Below are 11089 nucleotides of genomic sequence, written 5' to 3'. Positions count from 1 at the left end.
CAGAATCGCAGCCTCCCACCCCACAATTAAATCACAAGATTTGATCAGAAATGATACGACCAAATGATTTGACAAAAATAAATTTTGGCATGATTTTTAACTTGATGACACAGGGGAATATCACAACGTCAGTATAAGAATTCTGAGAAATTTTAAGAAAGGTGATATGGTATTTAACAAAGCAATTTTTCACACAAATTTGAACAACAAGCTTAGAATCTGTTCCCAACAGAGCACTTGTAATAATTACATTATTATGTAATAATGGTACAACAAACTTGGGACTTTAGTGATTGCATCACACACACACAGCAAGGAGTATGTTCATAATCATCAGCACTAAAAGATTTAGCATCCAATAAATAATTCTTCAAGTCACTAGTGTAACACTACTTACCTATGCAGTGAGTGCATATGGTGCACCCTGGAAATCAGTCAGACAGCCCTCTCCCATGCAGATCAGTAAATCCTACTGGATACCCAAGCAATGAAAATAGATTTGTTGACAATTAAAAAGCTGAAAAAGAAAATATAAAGCTTTTTTTTAACAATGCAGTAAATTAGTCATTTGCCAAATTAATATTTTTGTTTTTTGATGATAAAATAGCTTCTATTTAAATACAAGTCTATTTTATCCATAATTAGCATGGGTAACATAAATCATTCATACTTATGAGCTTAAACACCACAGTTTAAATCTAATCTGGAACAGTTATTGTGATCTCCATCACTAAACTGGTCAAATCATCTACATTGACAAATTTAGATAAATACGAAGATAATAAAAAAAATCAGTTATTTATAGATAGGTAATTGATTTAATCTGCTAACCTTAATAGAACACTTTGCCTATCAGGCATTCAATTGATTGAAATCAATTGCTCATTTTCTATACAGTTTCTAAGCTTTATTTTTAAAGTTAATTTAATAACATTAAAAATACTAAAAAGGTCACACAAACACTTAAAATTTTTCCCATTAAAAATCCATGCATCAACTCTGCATATTCCCAGCCGATGCAGACGTAGAAGATTTTAAGGATAGTCATAATCAAATTCAGTAATTATTAATAAAACAACTTTAAGTGTTTAAAACAAATACACATTTTAACTGCTGGCTTTGAAAATCAGCCAGGATCCTATTGTGCAATGTCCCGAAGAAAGTATCTAGAAAGGAAAGCTATGCCAAAAAAAAGCCTAGTTTTGGTTTCAAAATAAAGAAACCATATAACAAAGGCACCAACGGGGAAAGATTTGGTACCGCGACACTCGCGAGGCGTGAGAATTTGTGCCAGGTGCAGAAGTCTCGCCTCTCGCAAGAAATTGGGTTTACTGCCCCCGAAAGGAAGTGGAGCGCAAAATGAAGTGCTCCATTTTCTTTCTGGGACGCTACGGGATACCGCTGCAGCTAAATTCCTGCCGAATTTAGCGGGCATCGTTAGCGACGCCGCACCAGGTCGCAAAGTCGTTTGCGTCCCGTCAGTGCTCCCGGGGGCACTAATGGGACGCACAAATGACCCGAATTTCGAGGCCCATGAGTTTAAATGCATACACAGTTCTGATTTCACGGAAATCGATACATTTCTCAAAATACGAGAATTTTCACACTTTTTACATACTTATCCAGCACTTAACTGGAGTACATATGAAATCTAACTGTAGATTTTTCGATTTGCCAAAAATATGACTGTAAATGTAGGTGAATTGCACTTTTCCAAGCCGTAGACAACCATATCACCCTGCGGCCAAATCCACTCCTTCTGATCATGCTTTGATTTTTTAATTTGACAGAAGCTAATCTTGCAAATTTTAAAAATCAGGATAGAATCATAGAATGGTTACAACACGGAAGTCGGCCATTCAGCCTGTCGAGCCCTTGCCAAATCTCAGCTAGTCCCACTCCCAGGCCCTTTCCCCGTAACCCTGCAGTGTTTTCTCCTTCAGATACTTGTCCAACTCCCTTTTGAAAGATATAATTGATTCTGTCTCCACCACCCTTTCAGGCAATGCATTCCAGATCTTAACCATTCGCTGTGTAAAAAAAGTTTTTTCTTATGTTGCCTTTGGTTCTTTGCCAATCGCCTTAAATCTGTGTCTTCTGGTTTTTGACCCTTCTGCCAATGGGAACAGTTTCCCTCTATCTAGCAGACCCCTCGTGATTTTAAACATCTCTATCAAATCTCCTCTCAATCTTCTCTGCTTCAAGGAGAACAACGCCAGTTCTCCAGTCTATCAATGTAACTGAAGTCCCTCATTCCTGGAATCATTCTCGTAAATCTTTTCCGCACCTTCTCTAAGGCCTTCACATCCTTCCTAAAGTGCAGTGCCTAGAATTGGACACAGTACTCCAGTTGGGGCCAAATCAGTGTTTTATACAGGTTCATTATAATATGCACACTTTTATACTCTATACCGCTATTCATGAAGACTAGGATCCCGTAAACCTTTTTAACTACTTTCTCAACCTGCCCTCTTCAATAATTTATGCACACATACCCATAGGTCTCTCTGTTCGTGCACCCCCTTTAGGATTGTACCATTTCGTTCATATGTCCTTTCCTCATTCTTTCTACCAAAATGCAGCACTTCACACTTTCCTGCATTAAATTTCATCTGCCGTGTGTCTACCCATTTCACCAGCCGATGTCTCCCTGAAGTCTATAACTCTCTTCCTCACTGTTCACTATGCTTCCAAGTTTTGTGTCATCTGCAAATTTTGAAATTGTGCCCTGTACACACATGTCCAAGTCATTAATATATATCAAGAAATGTAGGGGTCCTAGAACCGACCCCTGGGGAACACCACCATATACCTTCCTCCAGTCCGAAAAACAACCATTCACCGCTACTCTCTGTTTCCTGTCACTTAGCCAATTCTGTATCCAGGCTGCCAATGTCCCTTTCATTCCATGGGATTCAATTTTGCTGGCAAGCCTATTATGTGGTACTTTGTCGAACACCTTTTGGAAGTCCATGTACACTACGTCAACCACATTACCTTCATGAGCCACCCCGACTTGCGAGAGAACACCACTGCAGGTCGGGAGTATAAGAGCTGGAGCATGCCACTGCAGCTTCCAGCGCGAGCTGCTCCAAGTATGCGACGGCTTCGAGGTGGGCGACTGGGTGACATCATCAGGACCTAGGACCCAGAAGCATCGGCTGGGCCCTGATAAAGCAGAGGAGCGGGAAGGTCGTGGCGGTCTTGCGATGAGAGATCGGGGCGGAGGAGCGATGAGGGATCGTGGCTGAGATTTGATGGGTGATCGTGACGGAGGTTCGGCGAATGTTTGGTGCGGAAGTGCGGCGGGAAATTGTGGCGGAAGTGCGGTGAGTGTTTTTGTGGCAGAGGAACGATGAAGGATCGTGGCGGAGGTGCGGTGAATTTTTGTGGTGGAGGCGCGGCAAGAGATCGTGGCGGAGATGTGGCGAATGAGGATAGAGCAGGTCTACAATCGTCCTGGTCAACCCTTGCCACTGGATAAAGACCTAGCTCTGTCAAGCCCGTGTGGTGGCTGATGTGCAACGGTCACCACGCGTTAAAAAAATCCACGCACAGGCATCTTCAACTGGAGTTCAGGACTGGAACATTGGGTTTTTCATTGAAACATCTGTGAACTCATGTGGAAGCAAGTCATCCTCGCCTATGATGATGATGATGATGATTAGCGTCATCAACCCGCTGTTACCTCATCAAAAAACTCGATCAAGTTGATTAAACACGATTTGCCTTTAATAAATCCATGCTGGCTTTCCTTAATTAATTCACCCTATCCAAGTGACTGTTAATTTTGTCCCTGATTACGGTTTCTAAAAGCTTCCCCATTACCGAGATTAAACTGACTGGCCTGCAGTTGCTGGGTTTATTTGCTGGGTTTATCTTTATATCCTTGACATTATGCTTTGCATCAGTACATAATTTCCCACCGACCAACAGGCAAGCCAGTGAGTAACACAATTTTACTTGAGTTTCCTTTTATTTTACGCCAGATATTTGCTTTACGCCCTGATTGCATGCGCTCCTGGCCACAAATGCACAGGAACCTGCACTCTATGGCTGTGATTTCACCATGTGTGGCGAGACCGGGGCGGCCGGCATCACTGGTGTGTGGAAAACCTGCTCTCGGTTCAATCCCGTCCTCTCGAAGCAATCTTCCCGAGATGGGGCTTGTTAACCCCACCCTGCGAGGTTCCCAGCCAAGTAACAGGAAGCGGGTCTGATGACATCATTTGATGACGCGTCATCAGCCGGTTTCCTTAAAGGGACCATGCCCACATTAATTTTGACAATTCTTCGATCGGTGTTCGACACCACTGAGCTGCTGCAGATTCTGACAAGCTCTGCATAGAGGTGCACGGGTGCACTCAGGCTCTCCCATCACTACCTCCAGATGTTTATGGACGGAGTCACAGCACGCAGGAAGGTTCTTGTTATATATGTGGACTTGTATTTACTCTGTACAGCCACCAGAGAGCTCATTCTCCGGAGTCCCAAGGGATCCCATAATCCCTTGGGAGCACAGGTATTTAAGAAGGCTTCACAGGTTGGAGAGGCACTCTGGAGACCTGCAATAAAAGACTAAGGCCACACTTTACTTTGAGCTCACAGTGTTCAGTCTGACTCTTTCTCCATACACTACAACTGGCGACAAGATACAGATAGCGAACCCAAAGATGCAGAGAACAGTGGACATCCTGGAGAAATTTTCGGAGGGAGATGATTGGGAAACTTTTGTGGAGCGACTCGACCAATACTTCGTGGCCAACGAGCTAGATGGGGAAGAGAGCGCTGCCAAATGAAGGGCGATCCTCCTCACCATCTGTGGGGCACCAACGTATGGCCTCATGAAGAATCTGCTCACTCCAGCGAAACCTATGGAGAAATCGTACGACAATTTGTGCACACTGGTCCAAGAGCACTTGAACCCGAAGGAAAGCGTTCTGATGGTGAGGTACCGGTTCTACACCTACAAAAGATCTGAAAGCCAGGAAGTGGCGAGTTATGTCGCTGAGCTAAGACGCCTTGCAGAACATTGCGAACTTGAAGGACATTTGGAGCACATGCTCAGAGACTTTTTTGTTTATAACAGATGTCTGTTTGGAATCCAATCAGCGGCGGCGATATTCCAGAGAAACTTGGAAAGTTTACTGAAGTCGGTCCCACACACTGTGGTCTTCCAGGACGACATCTTGGTCACAGGTCGGAACACAGTCGAGCATCTGCAAAACCTGGAGGAGGTTCTTAGTCGACTCAACCACGTGGGGCTCAGGTTAAAACGCTCAAAGAGCTTTTTCCTGGCACCTGAAGTGGAGTTCCTGGGAAGGAGGATTGCGGTGGAAGGCATCAGGCCCACCAACGCGAAGACGAAGACAATCGAGAATGCACCGAGGTCACAGAACGTGATGGAGCTGCGGTCATTTCTGGGACTCTTGAACTACTTTGGTAACTTTTTACCGGGTCTCAGCACGCTGCTAAAACCACTGCTTTTCTTACTATGAAAAGGGGGCGAATGGGTTTGGGGCAAAAGCCAAGAAAATGCCTTTGTAAAAGTGAGAAAATTGTTATGCTCAAACAAATTGCTTGTGTTGTATGATCCATGTAAGCGTTTGGTACTAGCATGTGATGCGTCGTCATATGGCGTCGGGTGTGTATTGCAACAAGCTAATGATTTCGGGAAACTGCAACCGGTTGCTTATGCATCCAGGAGTCTGTCTAAGGCCGAGAGAGCCTACAGCATGATTGAGAAAGAAGCGTTAGCATGTGTCTATGGGGTAAAGAAAATGCATCAATACCTGTTTGGGCTAAAATTCACATTGGAAGCTGACTATAAAGCCACTTATATCCCTGTTTTCCGAGAGTAAAGAGATAAATACCAATGCATCGGCCCGCATCCGGAGATGGGCGCTCACGTTGTCCGCATACAACTACGCCATCCGCCACAGGCCAGGCACAGAAAACTGCGCCGATGCTCTCAGTAGGCTGCCATTGCCACCACGGGGGTGGAAATGGCGCAGCTCGCAGATCAAATGGTATGGAAGCATTTGAGAGTGAGCAATCACCCGTCACTGCCCGGCAGATCAAAACCTGGACAAGTGAGGACCCCTTATTATCTCTAGTCAAAAGCTGTGTGCTTCAAGGGAGCTGATCCAGTGTCCCAGTGGAAATGCAGGAAGAGATAAAGCCATTCCAGCGGTGCAAAGATGAAATGTCTATACAGGCAGACTGCCTTCTGTAGGCCAATCGAGTAGTGGTCCCCAAGAAGGGCAGAGACACCTTCATCAATGACTTCCACAGTACCCACCCAGGCATCGTAATGATGAAAGCGATAGCCAGATATGGTCTTGGCCCTCCAAACCGTGGTCTAGGATGCATGTCGACTATGCAGGCCCGTTCTTGGGTAAAATGTTCCTTGTGGTTGTAGACGCGTACTCCAAGTGGATTGAATGTGAGATAATGTTGGCTCGTACGTCCACTGCCACCACTGAAAGCCTGCGGGCCATGTTTGCCACTCACGGCTTACCCGATGTTCTGGTGAGCGACAATGGGCCATGTTTTACCAGTGCTGCGTTCAAAGAATTCATGACTCGTAATGGGATCAAACATGTCACATCTGCCCCGTTTAAACCAGCGTCCAATGGTCAGGCAGAGAGAGCAGTGCAAACTATCAAGCAAGACTTGAAGAGGGTAACTGAAGGCTCACTGCAGACTCGCCTATCCCGAGTCCTGCTTAGGTATCGCACGAGACCCCACTCATCTGCTGAACTGCTCATGAAAAGAGCACTTAAGACAAGGCTCTCGTTAGTTCACCCTGATCTACATGAACAGGTAGAGAGCAGGTGGCTTCAACAAATTGCATACCATGACAGCGCAAATGTGTCACGTGAGATTGAAGTCAATGATCCTGTATTTGTTTTAAAGTATGGACAAGGTCCCAAGTGGCTTCCCAGCACTGTCGTGGCCAAAGAGGGGAGCAGGGTGTTTCAGGTCAAACTTTCAAATGGACTCATTCACCGGAAACACTTGGACCAAATCAAACTCAGATTCACGGACCACCCTGAGCAACCCACCTTGGACCCTACCTTTTTTGATCTCCGAACACACACACCAGTGGCAACCGACACCACAGTTGACCATGAAGCATCCACAGCAGCCCTGCAGGGCCCAACACACCAGGCAGCCCAGCAAGGCCAGCTGCACAGCAGCCCAGCGAGGGCCCAACAAATGATTCAACAACACCAGCTTTCACACCGAGACGATCAACCAGGGCAAGAAGGGCCCCAGAATGACTCACAATTTAAATATTTACACTATTGACTTTGGGGGGGATGTTGTTATATATGTGGACTTGTATTTACTGTGTACAGCCACCAGAGGGCTCATTCACCAGAGTCCCAAGGGATCCCATAATCCCTTGGGAGCACAGGTATTTAAGAAGGCTTCACAGGTTGGAGAGGCACTCTGGAGACCTGCAATAAAAGACAAAGGTCACACTTTACTTTGAGTTCACAGTGTTCAGTCTGACTCTTTCTCCATACACTACAGTTCTCTTCCCTTCCAATGTGCCATTCATCACATCCCCATCACTCTGCCTTCCCTACTCTACACCTGGACATCCTTACTCACACCAACTTACCTTGCACCTCCACTCATCCCTCTCTCTCTATCTACATTATCACTTCCCCATCTCAGTAGCTGCCCCTTGCACTCACCCTCGTCCTTGTCCAATCATACCAACTAACACACAAGGATAGGCACTTGGGTTCTTAAGTCAAAGTTCATGTAAAGTTTATGTTGATGCGTTGTCAAATATTGAAATCTTTATTTTTAACACTTTGCATTCTTGGACAGATTTGTGTGCAACTTTGGAAGTGGCTTAGTGAGTTGTAGTGAATGGTGGGACATAACTGTATCCCCCACAATGGTGATGAGTGTAAAAGAAATGGCTTGGGCATTACAGAGATGTTTTATGTAGCTGGTGTGGGGTGGTGCCAACCTGGCGCATCATGTGGTAGGCAGGGTGCACAGTGTCAAGTGAAGTAAATGTGGCCATGCTGAGGCCATCCCTGGCAGCATTGTGGTCAGGAGCTGATGTCCTGTGCAGCATCAGTTGATTGTGGAGAAGGGGTTGGTGTTGTTGTTCTTGGTGCTGGTGTGTTTAGTGATGTTGGTGTTGGGGCTGATGGTGGTGGGATTCTGAGGACCAAGGTGAGATTATTTTCAAGGGCAGTGATGCTGCTGGAATAGATGGCAGGTGAGGTTGAGATGACAGAAGCGATCACTCAGTGGTGGGAGAGGTTGCTCCAAGGAGGTGACAGTGAATAGAGAGTTCACTGCAAACACTTCCAAACTGCATACAGCTCAAAAATTTCTTCCAAATCCCAAAGGCTTCAGCTTCCGATATTGGAAAGTGAACAGCTGTGAAATGGTAGCTTTTATACCACTTTTGCAGCAGTCAATTAGCCAAAGTAATGGGAGTCATGCAGAACCTGACTCCACTTACCTGGAGTGTTCCCCATGGGCCAGCAAACTCGTCAAAAGGCTGGTAAAATTGTAAGTATCTGTTTTTAACCCTCTTAAGTAGCATTCAACTACCTGTTAACTACCTTAATTAACTGGCCAGCCGCTTGATGTCGGGTCTGTGATACACAGGGAGAAAGTTGAGAAACTTACACGGATGTGGGTTCAGAGCGGGTTTTGCCCCGCTGTCAATCGGGATCATAAGTCCAAAGCTAAAGAGATCCTACAGGAAGTGGAGGACCTGGTGGAAATTGTTCAGCTTGTTGGAAAAGCATCTCTGACGGAGACCAACAAAATAACTTTGGAGGAGGCAAATTTGATAAAGGTACCAGAATGGATACACTCCTGACCACCACTTTTGCCAGTTCTACAAAACTGTTGGTATGCAGTCAAATATGATTGGCTTCCATGATATGGCTTGTCGTGCAATGGAGCGACTGCTCAAAGTGATAACAAGATCACGTGGTCGATTATACGAGAGCACTTGGGTGAGATTCTGTACAGGCTGATTGCCATAAAATTCAAGAACCTAGTAAAGGATGGAGAGGCAAAACTCAAGGCAGACTAGGTACAACATTTTGAAGACATACAAACTCCATTCCGTAATTTAGAAGACTAAAACTAGGAGTCTCTCTTGAAACGAAACCCGGTTTGCCCAGTATTTATAGCTGTGTTTTCTTTCCTCCAAACCCACACTCGTAGGGCTGGGAAGATTCCAGCCTATGTATCTAATTTACTGGTCTGCCCCCAAGTTTAAATTATGAGTTGGAATGTTGACTGCAGTCAGAAGTCAGGAGCAAGCATTACTATTTGCTGGCAAATATCACACCAGTGGAGAGGATGTCCAGTAAGAAAAGACAAATTAAGTGAAAATTCAACTCTTACTGTGGTGCCATATTGTCCAGCATGTCAAGAGTGGATATAGAGTAATGGACCTGTCTAGTTTTGTCCTGGCTCTTCTTCTCTAACTCAGCCATATTTAAATTGTAAATGCCCTGGTTTGTGAAAATTATAATTATGGTGTAGATCACCAATAGATTTGTAGAGGAGTTCTCAAATTGCTTCTTATATGTGACTATAAAACTATATAAATTACATTCAAATTATTTTCTAGTATCTCGTGGAACATTAATCTGACACATCTGCATGTGATGATATTAGGGCTAAGCATCTGAACCAATTTAGAAGCAAAATTACAATCAGTATTGAAAAATTGACCCAAAAAGATATTTATGTTGTGCCAAAAATCTACTTGCTGAGTTCATAAATCAGTTCCATTATAATTAAGAAACAGTCAACTCCAATTTATGTGAAAATATAAAAGCAGTAAAGTTTTATTTTCCCTCTTCCACCCTCTAAATCTGCTGTCACTCATCTGAATCACTCACTACCCAGATACTAGTTTTGGCTCTCTTCCCATCTCCCCCCGCCCCCCCACCCCACAAACCGCAATAACTAATATGCATGCAATCCTATTTTCCCAGGTTAAAAAGAGTTGAATAGAATTATATACAACCATTTCATTCCTGCTCCAATCTTCCTGATGATGAAGCACCAATATTTCAATGGATCATATTGCTAAGATCCCACATTCAAACTATGCTCAAGCATTCACAGCAAGGAAGGTATTACAAATTAAGGAAGAAATGTGCACCAAACTATGTCAAAAAATAAATATTTTGGCAGTTCTAACAGCCTGGCACAACAGGAAAAGTTAACTTTCCACTTAGCAGAACAGACTTCTGCATAATTTATTAACATTTCATAGGAAAAAATTGCTCCAAACAAAAAAGTCAAATGTTAATCTTATTGGTGAGTATTTCATGCTGTAAACCATTTCGAGATCAACCACAGGTATTGGCAACTTTTATTTCTGCCATAGTCTGCTTATTCTGCCTTATTATTTGATTTGTTGGTTTAATAAGAACATAAGAACATAAGAAATAGGAGCAGGAGTAGGCCATACGGCCCCTCGAGCCTGCTCCGCCATTCAATAAGATCATGGCTGATCTGATCATGGACTCAGCTCCACTTCCCTGCCCGCTCCCCATAATCCCTTATCACTCAAGAAACTGTCTATTTCTGTCTCAAATGTATTCAATGTCCCAGCTTCCACAGCTCTCAGAGGCAGAAAATTCCACAAATTTACAACCCTCTGAGAGAAGAAATTCCTCCTCATCTCTGTTTTAAATGGGTGGCCCCTTATTCTAAGATCATGCCCTCTAGTTCTAGTCTCCCCCATCAGTGGAAACATCCTCTCTGCATCCACCTTGTCAAGCCCCCTCATAATCTTATATGTTTCGATAAGATCACCTCTCATTCTTCTGAACTCCAATGAGTAGAGGCCCAGCCTACTCAACCTTTCCTCATAAGTCAATACCCTCACCCCCGGAATCAACCTAGTGAACCTTCTCTCAACTGCCTCCAAAGCAAGTATATCCTTTCGTAAATATGGAAACCAAAACTGCACGCAGTATTTCAGATGTGGCCTCACCAATACCTTGTATAGCTGTAGCAAGACTTCCCTGCTTTTATACTCCATCCCCTTTGCAACAAAAAACAAGATACTATT

General features: G+C 44.1%; 1 long non-coding RNA gene across 1 annotated transcript in view; it reads right to left on the bottom strand.

The window, feature by feature from the left end:
- Positions 1–446: 446 nt before the first annotated feature.
- The window catches only part of LOC139278315 (uncharacterized), a 336524-nt gene continuing 325881 nt past the window's right edge, over positions 447–11089 (bottom strand). The window contains exon 3 of the long non-coding RNA XR_011596244.1: positions 447–517. This is a non-coding gene — a long non-coding RNA (uncharacterized lncRNA). The remainder of the gene's footprint in view (positions 518–11089) is intronic.

This window comes from Pristiophorus japonicus, chromosome 13 (genome assembly GCF_044704955.1).
Source record: "Pristiophorus japonicus isolate sPriJap1 chromosome 13, sPriJap1.hap1, whole genome shotgun sequence".
Classification (NCBI taxonomy): Eukaryota; Metazoa; Chordata; class Chondrichthyes; family Pristiophoridae; genus Pristiophorus; species Pristiophorus japonicus.
This window is presented reverse-complemented; position numbering and strand designations above follow the sequence as displayed.